This window comes from Choloepus didactylus, chromosome 11 (genome assembly GCF_015220235.1).
Source record: "Choloepus didactylus isolate mChoDid1 chromosome 11, mChoDid1.pri, whole genome shotgun sequence".
NCBI lineage: Eukaryota > Metazoa > Chordata > Mammalia > Pilosa > Megalonychidae > Choloepus > Choloepus didactylus.
This window is the reverse complement of record NC_051317.1, coordinates 17,638,520-17,657,060: the sequence shown is the minus strand read 5'-3', so window position 1 is coordinate 17,657,060 and position 18,541 is coordinate 17,638,520. Positions and strand designations below refer to the sequence as shown.

The 18,541-nt window shown below is 38.1% G+C and overlaps 1 protein-coding gene and 1 pseudogene across 2 annotated transcripts in view; one reads left to right on the top strand and one right to left on the bottom strand.

Moving 5' to 3' along the window:
* SGCD (sarcoglycan delta) overlaps positions 1 to 18,541 on the top strand; it is a 1,065,755-nt gene that overhangs the window by 128,143 nt on the left and 919,071 nt on the right. The window lies entirely within an intron of this gene.
* On the bottom strand, positions 415 to 17,788 carry LOC119506553 (annotated as a pseudogene).

Below are 18,541 nucleotides of genomic sequence, written 5' to 3'. Positions count from 1 at the left end.
ATGGAAATCCTTGTGCCAGAGTTTGATTCAAGTTATACCAAGACATCCTGTAATCCATATGAATTCATTCCCAGACTTCTTTTTATTAATGCGCTTTGGTGAAAATGTAGAAGAGACAAGGAAGGAGAAGAAGATAATAAAAAGTAGAGAAAGAAGAGCCAGCCTCCTCTAGACTTAGAGAACTTGTTGAATTCATTAGCAGCTAAGCAGCAATAGAAAAAGACTCCCAAACAATTACTTCATCTCTGTTCCTGTAACTAGTTATTCCAGACATAAAATTAATAGAAAGGTGAGAGCATGTGTTAGAGGGTAAAGACAAACTATCTTAACATTCTAGTGATGTTTTCTAATTTGTTCAGAATTATTTTTTTAATAACTTTTATTTTTATGTATAGAAAAGTCAGCTGTGTGCATTTAACCCAGTTTAGTGGCAAGTTCTATAGCCTTTGCCTTCTCCAGTTTGGCAATGTGAGCCACAGATTTTGGACCCAGGACATTTGCCTCCCCAGTGTCAGTGGATCTCATCATATCTGCCATTGTAATTGGTCCTAATAGCTTCTACCAACTTAGCTAGTGCTGCTTTGTCTTCTGAGTTGACCTGTGTGAGGGCCACAGTGGTGCATGTCTTTCTGTGGATGAGGTGTCCCAGCCTGGCCTTCCCCTTGATGATGCAGTAGGGGACCCCCATTTTATGACACAAGGCAGGCAGGAAGACAACCACCTCAGTGGGTTCCGTGTCATGTGCGATCACCACCAGCTGGGCCTTCTTGTTTTCCACCAAATTGGTGACAGTGTTCACCCCTGCTTGAAGCACAAGCTGCCTCTTAGTGAGGACATCCCCTTTGCCCACAGCTTTCTTCCCAGCCTGGGCCAACAGACTGCTTCTTTTCTTGCTTTGTCTCTGGTCTGCACTTGTGGGCCATCTTAAGCAGTTGAGTAGCTGTTCGGTGGTGCAAGGCCTGGGTGAGCTGGTTGATGGCAGGGGGCCCTTTGCCACTGCAGCCAGATGTACTGGGGCCATTTGACAAAGCAGATGAGGTACGTTTTGGGCTGGATGTCCTGTCCTATGCCAAAATTCTTGGGCCTTTTCTCAAACAGAGAAGTGACCATCTCCTTGGCCTCCTGCTTTCTCACGACTGCAGGGACCAGGGCCACCTTTTCCCCCTTCACCTTCTTGAGCAGCAGGGAGGGAGAGCCAGAGTTAACATTTTGATTATAAAACAACTGCTTGGTGTAGGGGGTCTTTGGATGAGACTGTGTGCTCCTGGTACTTCATTTACACGTGGTGCTAGGATTTTTTTCTTTTTTTAATTTAATTTTATTGAGATTGTTCACATACCATACAATTATCCCAAGATCCAAAGTGTGCAATCAATTGCCCATGGTGCTGTCATACAGCTGTTGCATCCATCACCACAATTATTTTTTTTTCAATTTTTAGAACATTTTCATTACTCCAGAAAAGAAATAAAGACAAAAAAAGAAAACTCAAATCCTCCCATATGCCTAACCACCCCCCTCCATTATTGATTCATAGTATTGGTATAGTACATTTGTTACTGTTGATGAAAGAATGTTAAAATAGTACTAACTGTAGTATATAGTTTGCAATAGATATATTTTTCCCTGTGTACCCCTCTATTATTTACTTCTAGTTATAGTGTCATACATTTGTTCAAATTCATGAAAGAGATTTCTGATATTTGTACAGTTAATCACGGAGATGGTTCACCACAAGATTCACTGTTTTATATGTTCCCAACTTTTAGCCTCCAACTTTCCTTCTGGTGACATATGTGACTCTAAGCTTACCCTTTCCACCACGTTCACAGACCATTCAGCACTGTTATTCTCACAATAACCTGCTACTGTCACCTCTGTTTATTTCCAAACACTTTAAGTTCAACCTAGTTGAACATTCTGCTCATAATAAGGAACTGCTTCCCATTCTTTAGCCTTGTTCTATATCCTGGTAACTTATATTTCATGTCTATGAGTTTACATATTATAATTAGTTCATATCAGTGAGACCCTACAATATTTGTCCTTATGTGTCTGACTTATTTCACTCAAAGTGATGCCCTCATGGTTTCTTCATCAATCTTTTTTTTTTTTTAACAGATGGTTTTGTTCACCCACCATACTTTCCGTCCTAAGTAAACAGTTGATGGTTCCCTGTGTAGTCATATATTTATGTATTCACCACCATCACCACTATCTATGTAAAGATACCTCCATTTCTTCCAAAAAGAAGGAGGAAGAGTCCAAGAAGGTAGAGAGGCAAAAGAAAAAGAAAGAGAAAGAAAGAAGAAAACATGACAGCTAAAAAGCAAAAAAAGGAAAGATAGAATTAAACTAAAGTGTAATAAGAGTCAAACAACATCACCAATGCCAAGAGTCTCATACCCCTCCCTTATGTCCCCTCTTAAATATGTTTAGCTTTGGTATATTGCCTTTGTTACATCAAAGGAAGCATAATACAATGTTTCTGTTAACTACAATCTCTGGTTTGCTTTGATTGTAATTTTTCCCCCAATACCACCCTATTTTTAACACCTTGCAAGGTTGACATTCGTTTGTTCTCCCTCATGTTAAAACATATTTGTACATTTTATCACAAGTGTTGAGCACTCTAGGTTTCACTGAGTTATACAGTCCCAGTCTTTATCTTTCCTCTTTCCTTCTGGTGTCCCACATGCTCCTAACCTTCCTCTTTCAACCATACTCACAGTCATCTTTGTTCTGTGTACTTACATTGCTGTGCTACCTTTACCCAAAATTGTGTTCCAGACCTCTCACTCTTTTCTTTTCATATCTGTCTGTAGTGCTTCCTTTAGTATTTCCTGTAGTGCAGGTATCTTGTTCACAAACTCTGTCATTGTCTGTTTGTCAGAGAATATTTTAAACTCTCCTGCATATTTGAAGGACAGTTTTGCTGGATATAGGATTCTTTGGTGGTTTTTCTCTTTCCATAGCTTAAATATCACACCACTTCCTTCTTGCCTCCATGGTTTCTACTGAGAAATCCACACATAGTCTTATTAAGCTTCCTTTGTATGTGATGGATCGCTTTTCTCTTGCTTCTTTCAGGATTCTCTCTTTGTCTTTGATGTTTGATAATCTGATTATTAAGTGTCTTGGCGTAGGTCTATTCAGATCTATTCCTTTTGGGTTACACTGTGCTTCTTGGACCTGTAATTTTATGTCTTTCCTAAGAGATGGGAAATTTTCATTGATTATTTCCTCTATTATTGCTTCTGCCCCTTTTCCTTTCTCTTATACTTTTGGGACACCCGTGACATGTACCTTTGCGCGTTTCATGTTGTCATTCAGATCCCTGAGCCGTTGCTCATATTTTTCCATTCTTTTCCTTGTCTGTTCTTTTGTGTGTAGGATTTCAGGTGTCTTGTTCTCCAGTTCCTGGGGGTTTTCTTCTGCCTCTTGAGATCTGCTGTTGTAGGTCTCCATTGTGTTTTTCATTTCTTGTGTTGTGCCTTTCATTTCCATAGATTCTGCCAATTTTTCCAAACTTCTGATTTCTACCTTATGTTCGCCCAGTGTTTTTTTTATAGCCTTTATGTCTTTTGTTATATCTTCCCTGAACTTACTGATGTGATTTTTTATTTGATTTAGCATATTTCTTTGAAAATCTTTAATAGATTGTTTCATTAAAGTGAAACAATATCTCAACTGTATCTTGATTGAGGTGTAAATTTGTTCCTTTGACTTGGTCATGTCTACGTTTTTCCTAGTATAGATTGTAGTTTTCTGTTGTCTAGGCATCTGGTTTCCTTGGTTACCCCAGTCAGGTTTTCCCAGACCAGAACTGGTTCATGTCTCAAAAATTGGGTTATATTCAGGGTGTATCTTAAAGGAATGACAGACTTCCCTGTGAGGTTTCCAGTCACTGTGCTTTTCCTAACCTGTCGAGCAGGTGGCACCTGTCAGCCTGTCGCTCCGACTAGTGTAAGGAGGTGTGGCCTTCTTAGTTTCTGTTTTGGCTGTTTTCCCCCAGGCTCTGGGGTCTGGTTTTGAAAGGGAAGCTGGGCCCCACCTCGTTACTCTTAGGGAAGATACATCCCCTAGGGAGTCATCATTTGCATTTGAATAATCTCTCTAACTCTGTTATCTCTACCCCTGTCTGTGTCAGAGTGCTTCAAACTGAAAATGGCTACAGCTCTCTCCTCTGATCCCCCCAGGTTGAGAGACAGAAAAAGGGACAGAAAGCCCCCTTTCAGAACCAGTACATGGCCCCCCAGTATCACTCATCAGTCAGAGGTGACACCTGGTCTTCTGGGCTTCCCCTCCCAGGCCAGATGAGTCTTCTGGTTCTTTAAGGTCAGTCATCACTAAAAGCCTCTGTCTGCTTGTTGGGGGTTTGTAGCTTGTATTCAGCAGTCTGCTTTCATTAATTAAAACCCCAGTTGGAGCTCAGCTGAGCTATATTCACTCACCCGAAGAGTACCATACTGCTGTCTACCACAGCGAGGTTTTGCAGTGCAGCCTGTTATGGGGGAGGGGCTTTTGGTGTGGTCCTGCGGTTTTTACTTACAGTTTCTATGCTGCAATCTCAGGCATTCCTCCCAATCCAGGCTGGTGTATGATGTGTGAACAGCCCCCAGTAGTTATTCCAGATTATTTACTAGTTGTTCTTGGTTGTTCATTAGTTGTTCCAGGGGACTAACTAAATTCCACTCCTCTCTATGCCGCCATCTTGCCCCTCTCTCGGTGGTAGATTTTAAGGTGAAATATTAGAAAAAGCAGGAAAATGGTAAAGTTGCTAGAAATATGTCAGAGAGATGGAGGAATTTCACCTACTTATATGGAAGGGATTGTTTTGTACATTGATATTTTATGGTCAGTCAAGGATCAAGGAATGCAAATAATATATTTCTTAGCCCCTTGACTTTTTAAGTGGCATTGTAAGTTTCAAAGGAAGCCCCACTGAAAAAGTGACTCCTGTTGCTACTATAAAATGCAACTCAAGTCCAGTGACTCCAGCTCTAAAATATGTATCAAATCTGCCCACTTCTCTCCAGTCTGCCCCTTGGTATCACGTCTGGATGACAGCGTTGGCTTCCCGACTGGCATCCCTGCAGCCTCTCTTTAAGTCTTATATTCCATTTTCTACACAGCAGTCAGGGTGATCTGACTCTTACTTCTTTGCTTTAAAATCTTCCAGTGGCTTCCCATGTCACTTGTTGCCTTTATAATCAAATCTAAATTCACTCTCATGGTCTACAAGTCCTAATAGACTCTGACCCTTCTTTCTCTCTGACTTTATCTCTTACTATTCCCACCCTTACTCCATACGTTCTACCCTTCCTAGCTTTCTTTCTGGTTCTGGAATCAGCCAGAATTCTTTCTGGCTTCTATCTTTTCATTTCCTGTTTTCTGTCTGAACGACTGACTTTTTCTTGGAAAATGGGTCTCAGCTCAAATGTCACCATTTCATCTATATCTTCCCTCTCTCCCGCCCCCATATAAGGGATTTTATCTGGTGAACTCTAAATGAAGTTATTTTGTTCATTTATTCAGTTGCTTCTTTTTTGTCTTTCTCTCCCTTAACTATAACACAAGCTCTATGAAAGCAATAATGATGTTTATTTATGCTGTAGCTCAATAACTGCATATATGTTACTAGAATAAAAATTTTAAGAAAATCCAAGGGCCTGCCCAACGCAAACAGTGAATCCTAAGTTAAAACATGGACTATAGTTAATAGTACAGTTATACAAATGTGCTTTCATCAATTGAAACAAATGTACTGTACTAATACAAGGTCTTAATTATAGAATGGCTTATGAAACCACTGTATTTTATGCGTGATTGTTCTGTAAACCCACAACTTCTCTAACTAAAAAAAAAAGAATCTTTGCTGAATGAATGAATGAAAACAATTAGACTGTAGGACTCATGAATGATTGCATGAATAAATAATTAATATAACTAGACTGCAAGATCCTTGAGGGCAGGAACTGGACCTTATCTCTGTGTCCTTTATATTACCTGCATATAGGTGCTCAGACAGTATCTGTTGAATTGGATTAAACCAAAACATTTGTTTTCCTTTTCAGAGAGAAATATTGTTCCATATGTGTGATGAAATTTTTTTTTAAATTTTTTAATAATACTCTTCTGGGAAGAAGCCTTTTTGGGAATTGACTATCTCAGTTTGCTTGGGGCTGAGGAGTTTCCCAGGATTTGGGACTGGTAGGTCTCCTTACATGCTTTCCAGGGCTTTAGAGCCCAAAAGACCTAATATATCAGTTAGGAATTGTATTTAGTTACTAGTATCAGAGGCCAGGAAAAATAAAATTTTAAATACAAAGTTTATTCCTTCACGTAAAACAAGTCCAGAATAGGCATTCTGGGGTTGTATGGCAGCTCCAAGATCATCCCAGATGCCTTGTATCTTGGTGCTCCACCATCCTCATAGGTGACTTTCATCCTGAGACTAGCTTCATGTCCCAGGAGGGCTGCAGGAGCTCCTTCAGCCATTGCACCTACATTCCAGACAGGAACCTAAGGGATGAGGAGGGGCAAAAAAGGCATAGGACAACTGTCTGCTCTTCACTTAGGGAGACTTCTGTGTGTCCCGTCTAAAATCTTCTGTTGGCAAATCATTGGCTCTCTGTAGCTGAAAGGGAGGCTAGATAACAAATGATAATCTGTTAGCAGAGCACATTACCTTTTTGACTAATTCCAGTTTCTGTTACTAGGAAACAGTGACTGAGTATAGACACTTAGCAGCTTCTGCCACATCTAGATTCACCACTTAATGACTTGGTGACCTCAGGAGAGTAGCTTAATTTCTTTGCCCCTATTTCTAAATCTCTTTTATAAAAGTGTATGAAAACAACTGCAATAATAGCAATATTACATATATATTTGGTTCTCCTATTTGTCAGGCAGTTTATACATTACCAGTCAATTTTAGAATAACTCTGCAAGGAGGGGTGATGTTATTATCTTCATTTATGTGAGGAGAGTGAGGCTTAGCTAGTGGTGGTAAAGCTGGAATTTAAACCCAGAGCTGTTTGTCTCAACTCCCATTCTTTCCATTTTATTTTGCTTTCTACCTTGTAGGTTATAAAAATTAAATGACAAAAAGAAAATAAACTGCTCGTTATTTAAATTTTTGAAGTAAATCAAAGCAATTACCCTGTAAAGAATATATCTTTTGACTTTTTCAATAGCAACAACAACAAAAAGCATGTATTAGATGCATATAGGAAATGTTTTGACATCCTTTCTAAGCCGGTTGGTTCTGATGAACAAACCCCTGCCCCACACACTGCCTTCTAGTGTTGAACTCTCCCTGCCAGGAATCCTCATGGTAGTTTGACACCAGCTACTTCTGGTTTGTCTCTCACTGGTCCTCTCCACTGTGAAGAATTGAAAGACTTGGCCACTATTTTCGAAATGCCAATTGAAGGCAATAATCAAGCCATTTATCACTCTTTCCTTTCTCAGGGTATTTGAGAGATGAAAAAATCTCCTTGGGATTATTCAAAGGAGATGAAAATTTCCGAGTTGGGGGCAGGATGACTTGTACTTCTTCCTTGGCATTTGGCAATAAGCATTCTAGGCAGGACTGTTCATTCCTTTGGCATTTCTGTCCTCTTCATGAGTCTATAGTCCAGCAAATAGGACCCATTGTTCCAACTTAAAGGTAATTAAGTTTTGTGAAAATTCATGAAGTATTTAAATGTCCTCTTTTCAGAAACCTGCTACAGGCATTATCCTCCCAAATAATGTCTTGGAGATAGCTAATGCCGGACTCCTGGAAGTTGCACTGGATTCTTCTCTCCTCCCAAAGCCTTTCCAGGAGATGTTCCACCCCAGACACAGTGAACTCCTCAGAGAATGAGAGCAGCACTTACTTCCATGAAAGAAAGCAGGGAGAATATTCATATCCTCTGTCTTGGTGGCCCAGTTGAGGTCACATGATTTCTATAAGATAACTAATATAGCCTGCTGGGGATCTATTTTGGAGGATATTGAATAGATGACCACAAAGACAAAGTAGCAATCCCTTTATGTTTCATTGATTGTTGTTTTCTTTTTCTTAAACTTTTTTGGTTTGGAAAAAAAATGTAGATGACTTATAATCTTTGAGGTTAAAATTTCATACAAAAGTATTAGAGGATTGAGTGCAAAAAAAAAAAAACAAAAAAATCCTGGAATGAGTCTCAGGTTGCATTACTAAATCATATTTGTAAAAATAATAATTAAAGTTGACGTTTATCAAGGGCTTACTCTGTTCCCAACATTGTGCTAAGATCATTAAATAAATTCTCTCTTTTATTTATCCAAATAAACAAAATAACGATATGAAGGGGACAGTGCCATCATTTCTCTTTCATAGATGAAGGAATGGAGGCCCAAAGTGTTTTAATATTCAGCTCCAAGTGTCTGCATTAGCAAGTGGTCAAAATAGGATTTGGACATACCATTGCCTGCCTTTGGAGCCCAGGAACTTAACCACGATGCTCAGCTCCTACTCTGACAATAGAACTTTGGTTAAAATCATTACAACTTTTCTGGCCCTAAGTCTCTCTTGAGTGAACAAAGAGATTGGGTTATTTAGTTTTCAAAGACTTTTTCTGCTCTAAAAAAATTATGATTATGAAATAAATACCGTGTAGGTCATCAAAAGATTCAATCATTGTTGCTGCAAAATTAAAATAGGATCATTCTAGTGCTACCTCTAGTGAAAGTGGGAATGTATAGAGACTTTCTCTCCAGCCATGTCAGTACTTCACTCTGTAATGACTGTTTTCATGGTGTTATCAACCACTCTTTTATCAAACACAAAAGAAAGCAATTTTTCTTCTTGGTTTCTTACTGCTTTATCTGGCAAATGATTGCTGCATGTTTGACGTGTGCCAGGCACTTTTTTTCCGAGCTTAAATTTGTTGAATACTTTTCCTGTTAGATACTCTCTGAAGGCTATACGTTCATTGTATCTGATTTAATCTTTTGATAAGCCTATAAGGTTGTGCTGATGGGGAAACTGAACTTTTCTGTTGTTAAATAATTTGTCCAAGGTCGATTAGCTAGAAGGGATAGAGCTGGTACTTGACCTCAGGTCTGTCTGATTCCCAAGCTGGGTGGCTTAGCTCTTAAGCCACTGAGGTGAATGTTTGTTACTGCTTGGCAAAGATTTTATTTCTTCACCTACTTTTGTGGTTTCACTTTGTGTTCCCATTGGGTGCCTCTCCTTGGAGTCTGTGCCCTTCTCTTTCCCTCACTTCCCTGTCGTGGTTCATTTCATCTTGTGCAATGCACACAGTATGAAAGAGGGAGTCTGCCTCTGTTTTTACTCGCAACTTTAATTGTATTGCCTCTTTTAACCTCTTGCTGATTAAATAGTGGCGAACATAGAAATATTTGTCAGTTTTATAAAAGAAAACGGTTTGAGAGGTACACTTGCTTATTAAAGGATGCTTTCCTCTTTTGCTGACATTACCTGGACTTTTGTATGCAATTGCTTTGTGCCTTGTATTATTTGTAATTTTAGCTTAGAATTAGAGCTCACAAATTGAATTGCTTTCTCTGAGGAGCTGCAGTTTCTCTATTTGGCATGTGCCACTTTTACCCTCCTCTTGCTCAGCTGAAATTAATATGTTTGATTTTGTTCTCTTGTACTGCAAACTGGTCTGATCAGGGGAATCAGGATCACACTTAGTAATTGCTTCCACAGAGTCTGTAGGGAAAGCGGATATGAGTGGTGCTCGGGCTGATGAGGAGAATGGGGTTTCTCCAGGGAAGCACACAGAAGCTTTAGGCAATGAATCTTGGGGATTAAAGCGAGCTGTCCCTCTTCACTTGCTCTCAGAAGTCTTGTGGTGTTTATAGAAGCCTTAAGGACCCTGCTTTTGGAAGTGTCCTCTTTGGAGTTAGGATAAATCCAGATACTTATTTGTCATCGTTCATAGATGCTATAAAGGGACACATATAAACCATGGATATTCTAGCCCAACCCCAGATCAATTCTGATTATCTTTCTTACTGAAAATCTTAATATCTAGCCAAGTTCTTCAGCTCCAGATTTCAGCCAAAAAAGTTGAATTTCATTTAGTGTCACAAATGAAAGAGGGATTAGTTTTGTTTTTAGAGACCCAAGAGTGCAAAATAAGAGCCAGTGTAGCTGTGTGATTGGTGAGTGTCAGGGTGCTGGAGGAGTTCAGGAATACAGACCTAGATGATGTCTAAGTGCCTTTCTAAACCCAAAATCCATGATCCATCCTCCCCCAACCCCAGCTTCACCTCTCGCTACTCCCCCATAGATGGCAGCCCCTAATGCCTTTGTAATACCAACAAACCCGATGGTCCCACAAGACCCCAGTCTCTTTTATACTTCTGTGCCTTTGCACCTCCACTTCCCTATTTCTGGAAAACTATTTTCTCTGGTCTTCTCTATGGCTGACTCCTACCTATTCTTCAGGTTACAACCCAGACATTACTACTATCCTCTAAACCCCCATCTTTAGGATTGAGTTAAGGCTCTGCCCTGCTCCCGATGCTTCCCTCTACCGTAGCTTCCCTCTACTATCACACACTATCATAATTGTTGTCTGACTTGTCCTTTTCCCCTTAAAGAGCAATGACAGTGCCATATTCATTTTTAAAATCACATACCCATAACAAGCATGTGAAAATGTTCAATAGGTGAATGAATCAAAACAACAATTGATGTACTTTGAGTGTTATATCATTACACTTAAGTATGGAATTATACATTTTAAAATATATTATTTTGAGTAGCATTTTAAATTTCAATAAGACCATTTCAAACTTTATCATGCCTAGTTTTCTGCTGTATGTTAGGTTCCTTTTCAGCTCTAGGTTCCTCCTAGGAATCATGCATACTTCTCATGGACTGTTGTCAATGGACATGTATATCAGTTTTCAAGAAAGACAGAAGGTACTGAAGTCTAATATTTGATGTAAAGAAGCAAGCATTATGTAATGCTCATTTCTGTTGATAAAACATAACTTGTATTTGTAAAATCAAATACAGTGGATAGAAAAATCAATTGAAGTTCACTAAATGTTGATTACACCATTTGGTGAATGATTTGATGCATGATATAGTGCAACTATCCCTTTCATGTGGAAATTGGAAAGGTTTTTCTGGTTGTGATGGGCATTCAAGAGACCTCCTTTCCAGTAGAGGGTGCTGCTATTTCACAAACTGTGGTGGACCCCCATAGACAGACACACCGAAAGAGTCCTTCTAAATGCATCACAATTGGCTATATAAAATGATGAATTAGGTTCAGCTGGACCCCAATTTTAAACCAAAGGGGAAAAAGTCTACCTGTTCATTTTGCAAGCTCCAGTCTTGTTACACACACTGTTTTAGGACTTTTCAGGTTAACTGCTTAACTGTAGTTAGTCTCAAAGAGCTTTGTTTTTCGAGAGCCTCCCAAGTTGCCCTTGCATGATGTATGAGTACCTTTGCTATTCAAGGAGCCTGTTTTTGCCAAATGCATTTCTGTTTGACTTTCTCTTTCTAATAATTTCTGAAAAGGTCTACCTAGATGGCCTCTGGCTACATGAGAAAATGAATATGGAATGTACAAAGATTAATAGTTTCAGTGAATGGTCTAGAGAATACATTTTCTTAGAGACCTGCCATGGAGTTGTAGAAGAACCTTGGCAGTCCTTTCTCGCCTTCTTGATTTTGCTCAGGGTGTTCCCTTAGCTTTGACTGCCCTTACCAATTTCTCTATTAAATTTTCATAATTTGTTAAAGACCAGCCCAAACACCCACACAGAATTAAATATTCTTTCCCAAATACTCCCCCAGCTCTTTTCTTGTAATTGTTAATAGCACTTACTTTCTTCTGGCTTATATAATTGTTGATTGTTTACACATTTTTGTCCCTTTCTTAAGATTGTAAATTCATAAGGCAGGAATTCTGTCTTATTGACGTTTTGCACTCTTCAAGTTCCAAAAGACAGTTCGTAGAAGGTACAGAGTAAACATTTATTAATATGAAATGAATGTTTCTTAGAACTGTGCTACACATAAATGTTGAACGTAGAATTATTAAACAGTCACAGCTCCATGGACACTTTAGAAAAGAAGTTTGTATATGTGTAAGAATAAAGAAATAAAAGTATATGGCTTATGTAATTGTGGTTGTTTACACGTTTGTCCCTTTTTTAAGACTGTAAATGCACTAAGGCAGGAATTGTGTCTTATTGATATTTTGTACTCCTCAAGTTCCAAAAGACTGTTCATAGAAGGCACCCAGAAAACATTTATTAATATGAAATGAATGTTTCTTAGAACTGTGCTAACACATAAATATTGAAAGTAGAATTATTAAACAGGCACAGCTCTATAGTCACTTTAGAAATGAAGTTATTGTATGTGTAAGAATAAATAAATAATTAAAAGTATATGATAGGTGGGATAGGACAAATTTTGTGGTGGGGTTGGAGGTGGTGCTCCAGTTTAGGAGATGGTCTTTTGTAGACCTTGCCATGCAGTGGTACTCAAGGGTTTTACTTTGTTTTTTCCACCTTCGTGAAAAATTAGTGTTTATACTGCTGCAGAAAAGACGGTCCTGTGACATGTTTTACACCCTATATAGTTCCTGTCAGGTGTTTTTGATGATTCTTTAATGTTTTTCAGAGTTATGTCTTTTTTTGCTTGTTTGTTTTTTCTTTTCGAGAAGCAGAGACACCCAGGCTTCTCCTCATTAGTCTTCCTTGTCACCATATTTATGACGAGGCTGTAGTGTCATACGGTAAATGCACTATGACAAAGAGTCTAGCTCCAACAGTGGGCCAGGGAACATTTTGTGAGAAATTTTGGCTCTAATCATTCTTTTTCATACAAACAAGATCCTTTATCAAAAAAGTAATATGTGCTCAAGTGAAAAAAGGAAACAATTCACTGAAGTATAAATGGCATGAAAGGGAAATTCTTTCTTCACACATTCTCCAAATCCTCTGGCCCCCTGAGAACCCCCATTTCTATGCATTAAAAAATGTGTGTGTGTGGGTGTACTACACACGCTATTATTCTTTATAATCACTATTTTCATCACTCATTTTACCTAATGGCAGAAAATACAATTATAGTCAATCCTAGCAAAATTGTTGCAAGTTTGAGTCCTGACAAGTCCGAGTTTCCCCCTGCCTGTCCTTCCTTGGGGCTTATCTAATGCTGGGAATTTGAGAGTCCTGGCTTGGATGGGGTGGGTGTAAAAGGTGAGGAGATGGCTAAACCTCCATGGGGGGCTCTTGTGGTAGATGTGCATCATCCTGCCAGGTTCCCAGTATAACCCCACTCAGTGGGCATCCAGTTAAGTGTTGGCAGTGTTGTGTGGTTCTTGGCCATACTGTTTGTCACCATCTGCTGGTCTGTCCAAGACCCATTTAGGTGCATGAACTTTATTCCCTCTCTCTGCTAATGAGGAACAATTCTTCAAGGATATGGGGAATTTGGTGGGGTTACCTTCAAGCTGCTCTGTCACTTGTCCCCCACTATTCCAGCCATGCCTGTTCAACCTCCCTCATCCCATGGTATAGCAAGGAATTCCTTTGCCAGGAATTCATGGTTCACAGAGAAAGTGGGCACTGGACATATCTGCTGTTAAACCTTACACTTGTCAGAGGGTTCTGTCTTTCCCATCCCATTGAAGTTAATCTTGGGGCGAAGGCAGGGTACAGGGCCTCTTTGCAGAGATCATGATTAGCTTGTAATACTCTTGTTTCCTTTCTTTCTTGTTCTCCAGCCCACAGTGGGAGTGGGTGGTGTGTTTCCCCTCCCTTCCTCTAGATGGAAAACCAACAAACAAAAAGTAGTTTAGAAAGTGTTTTGTTTTTCATGTGGATCACAGCTTTTAAAAATCGAAACGCCCAGAATTGATTATCTTTTTTAACTCCAGTTCTGTGACCGTAATGACAATGGAGTACCCAATGAGGTTATACGAAAAAGGGAGTTTTGGAGAAAGCATATTAATTTACAACTCACAGAATCATGCAGATCCATGTGCACACATGCATACATGCACACGTGTAGTGCTTCTGTTGTTCTGTTTTTATTGTTTGTTCCTTGCTTAAATAGGATCATCTTAGCATACTGTTTGCCACATGCTGTGTAGCTATATATGGTGGACATATTTAATTGTTGTATAATGTTACATAGTATGGAACATGATTAGATTATTTTTATATTATGAACCTCAACCCTTTATTGTAGAGGTTATATAAATACTATTTCCCAATCTGTCACTTGATCTGAAAATTATTTATGGTATTTTCTACCACAAAGGATTTTTTTTGGTATATAATTTTTGATTTGACAGGGCCACCATAAAAACTTCTTGTAACCCAGTGCTTTCCAAAATTTACGCAAAGCGGGATGAAAGTCGTGGAATCCAGTAGCACTGCTTCCTGCCATGCATGTCTCATATCTGTGACCCCTTTTAGTTCCCGGCTCCCTGTATTGTAGGACAGAGCAGAAATGCTTAGAAGGCCTATTGTCATAAAAACAATCAGAATAAAAGCTCAATTAACATAATTCAGCCTGCCTTCCTTATGCAGAAATCAACAAAATCCCTTTCATTTCTCCTTGAATATTCATTTCTGAGTTGAAAAGCAGTGGCTATCCTGTAGGGTGTTGAAACTGCCTTCTTCTCAGGGCTCATTCAAAATGCATTTGAGGATTGGGGAATTGCTTGGCCAGCTGGGAACCAAATTCAAGAGGGCATATTTGAGCCTTCATTTTTTTTTCTTAATTTTTTTTTCATTATGAAAACATTGAAACATATATAGAATTGGAGAAAATAATGCAATGAGCTCTGTGAACCCATTAACCAGCCTCAGCTCCTACCCATGTTCCCTCCTGCATCCCAGTGGATTTAACTGAAGCAAGTCCCAGATAGCAAATCATTTATCTGTAATCATGTCAGAAGCAAGCATATCTAAAAGATAAGCAAGCACTTTTTGAAAAATGTGACCAAAATGTCATTATCCCGTGTAAAAGATTTTAACAGGTCCTTAATATTCTCAAATCTCTAATCAGTGTTTAAATTTCACAATTGTGTCATAAATCTTTTTTCTTTTAAATTGGTGTGTTCAAATCAGGATGCAAAAAATCCCTTCATTGCATTTTGATAGATGTCTGAGTTTCTTTAATCTATACTTTCTCCCCCCTCTATTTTCTCATAATTTATTTGTTGAGGAAACTAGATCATTGTTCTCTAGAGTTCCCACATTCTGATCTTTGCTGCTTGTCTCCTCATGACATCATTTAACATGTTCCTCTGTATATTCAGTAAATTGGCAGTTAGATCTAGAACAGCAGTTCTCAAAGGGTGGTCTGGACAGGCGGGCATCCTTGAGACACTTTTAAGGACCTCATAAGGTCAAGACTATTTTTATAATAATAGTAAGAGGTAATTTGCCTTTTTCCTGCTCATTGTCTCACAGGTGTACAGTGGAGTTTTCCAGAGACATGTCATAACAGATGGAATGTGGGATACAAGAATCAAGCTTTATTTTATTAAGCCAGACACTAAAGGGTTTGCAAAAATGTACAACAATCCATTTCTCATTAATTTTTTTAATTTTAGAAAATGTAGCTGTTTCATAAAAATATGCCATTTCAGTTAATATGTAATAGATATGTTGTTATTTATAAATGAATTAATGCATATTTTAAAGCTTATCTTAGTTTCTAATATGGCAAATATTAATAGATATAACTATATAAACGAAAGCTCCTTGATGACCTCAATAATTTAAAGAGTTTTAAGGAATCCTGATACCAAATGTTGGAAAGCCATTAGGCTAAAAGCTTGATCAAATTCAAGTTCAACTTGCTTTTTCATTTTTGTATGTGTGTGTGGCAAGATGTTCTCATTGGTGATTTGCTGTTATTTCTCTTGCACAATAGGAAGCACATAACCTAATGGCTGATTCTTTCTTTTTGTGATGTTAACATTGGTTAGCAGTTTCATATGTTGTCAGCCGAATCCTAATCCATCCAATATAAACTTTCCTGTTAGCTTTCCACTAAAGGAATAATTGCCTATACCCATTCTTTCTTTAGGGGTTGCAAAGTGGCAATATTCTAAGTCTATCATACTTTATTTATTAGTTGGAATTATTCTAAAGAGATGATTTCTTCTATTAACTATTTGGTTTCACCGAGGTATCGTTTAGAGGGCAAAAACAGGATAAATCCTTGATTATTTTCCTTTGTCAGTTTTCAGAATAATAATGAATTGGTTACTTAACATCATTAAATATGAACAATGGGGTGGGCTTTTTATGAGTATTATGTACTCATAGATTTTTAAATCTTCCATGTGTTTCAATCCATTGCAGATATTATTCTTTTTGATGATCATATTATCCCAGCTAGGCTACTAAATCCCCTTCAGTTTGGCTTCTGTGTCCTATTGGCATAACTCCAGTCATCTTTGATAGTTTCCTTGCTTTTTATGGAGAGGATGTATGAAAAGATGATCCAGGCCCAGCTACATTTCCTTACCCACACCTAGAACCAGCCATTTTTCTGAGGAGGCCTGGTTATTGTTAGTGGGAATGGATAGATCCCACAGTCCCAGCACCAGGATTGCTCATTGCTACTGGGGGGATCTTTGCTACTAGGCATCTTTTGTGAACAGAGAAAAGAAAACCAGTTTTAAAGAGAAAATACATCAGGAGTGCATAATGATATCTCCAACTCTAGCTTAGGTTCACAATGTTTTATATAATTTTTCTGATTCCACAAGTATTTTTCTTGTCTATGTCAAAATCCTAGTCCTCAATAACACCAACATATTCCTGTCTTGTTTTATCCTACAAGACAAAAACAATAGTTCCAGAATAACATCAGTATTACCATTAAGAATATGATAACGAATAGCAATTTCAGCTGAATTTACAATTCTTTTTCTATGGTTTATGTCCCACTAGAGATGTAGTATCAGTTGACTGTTATAATACTGTGTGGTTATGCCCTGATGTTACTCCACATGTATGTTTGCTTCATTTTGCTCTATTTTAAAATATGACTTAAAAATATACATTTATTTCAAATTGCAACCTGCATCGAGTTGTCTTTTATATCCTAGTGTACATTTTTACATGGTATATTTAAACAAGTCAGGATTGCTTTGTGTTTTCATTTTTAATCTAGATTCTTTTTTAGAACAGTTTTTTAGAAGTTTTTTAAATTTTATGCTTTTTTAGAACCAAAAAATAAATAAATAGTTGACAGTTCCCATATATCCTGCCTCCAGTTTCTTCTATTATTAACATGTTAGTATTAACATAGTATATATTACAATGTTCGGGTCCATTCATTACAGTTAATGAACCAGTAGCAATATATTATTAATTAAAGTCCATTTTATCCGTATTTTCTTGGTTTTTACCAGTGTCTTTTTTTTTTCCTGTTCCAGGATCATCCAGGATACCATATAACATTTGTTGACATTTTTCCTTAGGCTCTTCTTGACTATGATAGATTCTCAGACATTCCTTGTTTTTGATGACCTTGCTAGTTTTGAGGAGTACTGGCCACATATTTTGTAGAATATCCCTCAGTTGGAATTTGCCTGATGTTTTTATCATGATTATACTGGTGTTAGGAGTTTTGGGAAGAAGACCACCGAGGTCCGTTCTCATCACAGCGTTTCAGTGGTACATGCTATCAATAGGAATTGCCACTGTCGATGCTGACCTTCACCACCTGGCTGAGGTTGCGTTTTTCAGGTTTCTCCAGTGTAAAATTGGCCTCCTCCATACCCAACCCTCCGTTTACCTACTTTTCCTCTTTGATAGAAGTTATTATGCATTGTTTACTATTAAAGAACAGGAATTATGTTCTTCCTCCTTGAGGGTGGAGTATCTACACTAATTATTTTACTTCTTTTGTATGGTAGATTCATCTCTTCTACCCTATTTTTAATCTGTTCAATCATGTTTTATATCAATGTGGACTCATGGATATTTATTTTCTGGATTTTAATTCAATATTATTTCACGTATTTTGTTTCTCAAATTGTTTTAGCTTTGGCTATTGGAGTCTTTCAGTTGGCTCCTGTGCCCTTTTGACATAGCCCTGATATGTCTGTGTGTGTTTAGCAGTTCCTTACTCTCTGGTACTACAAGATGTTCTAGGTTCATATATTTTGTGCCCCAGTTCTGAAATCAGTCATTCTTCAAGGAGCCCTGGTTCCTTTCATTGGAAAATGGTATTGAAACCAAGATCTCAGTACCAGGTTTGCTCATTACTTCTCAGTTGTCTTTTTTAGTCACTCTCAGCTGACCGAGTGAAGAAATAGGCATATATACTAACCCCTGTATATATACACATCTATAAACATTTCTCTGTGTCATTACCTGCATCTATATTAAGCTACACTTGAGTTTCTACTGATGTCCCCAATTCTCATCTGTCACCACATGGATCATGCTAGCTTCCTTCCCTTGTTTATCTGTAAATTTTCATTTCAACAGTGAGAAACCTGGCTCCCAATATTCACTGTCCATTTAC